Below are 3,380 nucleotides of genomic sequence, written 5' to 3' on the forward strand. Positions count from 1 at the left end.
GTTATTTATTAAAATTATTTTAAATTAAAATATTTTATAACAAGGTTAATATTATATTTTATCCTTTTGTAAAATATATATATAATCATTTAGAAATATAAATTTGTATATTTTATATATAATTGAAATATTTATTTAATAATTTAATATTTAGTTTTTCAAAACTAATTATATTTCAAAGTTCATTATATAAATTAAAATCTTTTCGAATTTATTATTTAGTAAAACTTTTACCTTTTTGAAGCAATAAAAATATATTTGTAAATTTATAATACAAAGCTTTAATTAAGTTCTTCAAAATTCATAAACAAATTATCTTATAAAAAGTTTTAATAACAAAGTTCTTTTTAAACTGAAAACGTTTTTGTATGTTAGAAACTAAATCAAATAAATATGATTATTTTATTTTCCAAAACTAAATATATTTAAGAATTATTTTGTTATAAGGTTAAAATAATGGAAATCGTTATATCATAAAATGTTTTAGAAAAATAAAATATATATATATACTCATAATAAGTTTCAAGTTTTTAAATTACCGTTTGATGATGAAACATGGGATAAAGTCCAATGGTTAAATAAACGTATAAAATCATCTTAATGTAAAACGTTGATTACTTAACTTGCCATAATCCGACATCTAAGTCATTTACACTCCACTTTCTTACTTTCACATTAAGTAAAATGAAAACTAAAATAGTTATCTTATCAAAGTCACGAGAAAAATATTATAAAGCCTGAATTGAAATTCAAATAGGAATCTCCACTAACCCTTGTCTAGTTCCCGTTAATTGACACATTTGTTCTTACTTGTAAATCACTTTACCATTTTTCGAATATCGTTAAAAAGAATAGATTTCTCAAATCACAGTGGACCTCACAACAGAGACCTTAATCATATGACAATGTATCTGATAATTCAATCTTTTGATATTATCTTTTAATTCCGTCAATAAATATATTGAAACAAATACATTCATGTAAAGTATTATACATCTAATACTTTGTTAATGTTTTCAATTAATAATATATACACACATATATATACATATATATTCATATCCAATTATATAATGATTCGTGAATCGTCGGAATCTGGTCTAGGTTAAATGAATACATGAATATAGTTCAAAAATATTTGAGATTTAACTTAACAAATTTTGCTTATCATGTCGAAATCATATAAGATTAAGTTTAAATTTTGTCAAAAATTTTCGGGTCGTCACAGTACCTACCCGTTAAAGAAATTCTGTCCCGAAATTTGATTGGGATGGTCATGGCTGACAATAAATATGTTTTCATGATGCATACGAGCTGAAAATTAGAGTTTTATCATCAACGAGTAATATGGATAAAACAATTTGTTTATGTGAGGCGTACGAGTGAAGTTATCACAAAAGAGTGAAATGAGTAAATGCAGGCTCGTCTTAACCAGTGACGTAGTCACGGTTGATTTTTGAAATTCAAGGAATTTAAAGGAAATCTTCGTAATAAGATTTGGTTCTTCGGTAATTAAGGAAATTAGGATCCTCTTTGGTTAAATGAAATAATCTGTCTTAATTGCTCTGTCTGATATTTCACTATAAATCCACCCTCTTTCGTTCCATTATTTTCATCACCCGTACATCTTCTTACTCATTTCATACTTTTAAAAGATTGTGAAAATGCTTCATCTAGTTCCGATCCTTGATATTTTTCTGGCTATCGTATCTTTCATTCTTCCTTTTCATCTTCCACCGGAGGAATCTATCTTCTTCTATTATTACCTTGGGGTTATAGTGTTCTTAATTCTCCCGTGCCTTTACGTTGCGATACGTATTGATATGCATGGTTTGTAATTTATTTATTGTTGTCAGGTGAAAGGATCCGAAACTAATCATCCGGACGATGTCCATATTGATTACAAACGAATTACAACAGTTGATAACATCGCGAGGTACTTGACCTCTATATGATACATTTTACAAACGTTGCATTTATTCTTAAAAGGCAATCTATCTTTACATCGAGAATTGACATATTCACCTAACATTTCATAATAACCAAATGACCTAATCTGTCCATTACTTAACAATAGTCTCTAATGAACTTCAATGACTCGAATGCAACGTCCTTGTATCATGGCTTAAAGGGTCCCAAGTAGTATCCTTAACATGAGCTAATGCACAGCGGAAGTCTTAATTCATACCTGAGAATAGCATGCTTTAAAACGTCAACATAAAGTTGGTGAGATGTATAGGTTTGATGCTAGCAGCGTTATAACAATGGACCACAAGATTTCATATTCATAAGCGTTTAAATAAAAATATTCTAAGTGGTTGATCACTTGGTAACCATACTTAACATTTAATCACGTCGCATATTCCCTTTAATATGAAATCTTACTACACCGTACCAAGGTGTAGTCACAAAACGAAGTACTGTGCAACCGTTGAATACTGGTCGTCCAGTCCGGTTGGGGTTGTCAGGCCCGATAGATCTATCAACAGGATTCGCGTTTACAATACCGCTGTAAATAGTAGTTACCAAGCTACAGGGAAGTATGCCAGTGGTACAACTCAACGTAGAATATATTTTTCAGTTACTTGTGTCCATAACGTAAATCATTTATAAAAACAGCGCATGTATTCTCAGCCCAAAAATATTTAGAGTTTAAAAAGGAACTATATACTCACCTAATGTATTTTGTAGTAAAAATACATATAACACCATTGGTAACTTATAAGGTTGGCCTTTGCTTCACGAACCTAAATAATTATATATTTATATATTGATTAATATCTAAGTAACAAATAGAGTCAATTTATAGTGTACCAATCCTAATGCTCGAGACTAAAATGTAAAAGTTAACAGAAATTTATTTGACTCAAAATAATTTTCAAAAAATTTAAATATAAATAAATATTGTCATTCTATATTTTTAAACAAAATTTATTTATAGTAAATATAATTCACTTGTTAATAAATAATATTTTATATACAAAAATATATTAAAACAATGAATTAATATTTTCTAATAATAATTTTTCCCTTAAGGATAATATATTTTTTTAAAATGATAAATTTTACATAATAATAATTTAATGATAATAATAAAAATGATAAATTAATAGTTATAATAATCAAAATAATATTTTGATAGTTTTTGACAAAACTATTAATTGTTTTTAGTTATTAACATAAATAATCATAATAATAATAATCATAATGATAATAATAACAAAAATAATATTCTTAATAAAGACAATAATTAGTAATTTTAATAATATTACAATTAAAATAATAATTTTTCATTTGTTGGATAAAAATATTAGTTACTAATAATAATAAAAATTATAATAACCTAGATGATAGTAATTATAATAATAACGATAATTTTA

The sequence above is a fragment of the Rutidosis leptorrhynchoides genome, chromosome 11 (assembly GCF_046630445.1).
Source record: "Rutidosis leptorrhynchoides isolate AG116_Rl617_1_P2 chromosome 11, CSIRO_AGI_Rlap_v1, whole genome shotgun sequence".
In the NCBI taxonomy this organism is placed as follows: domain Eukaryota; kingdom Viridiplantae; phylum Streptophyta; class Magnoliopsida; order Asterales; family Asteraceae; genus Rutidosis; species Rutidosis leptorrhynchoides.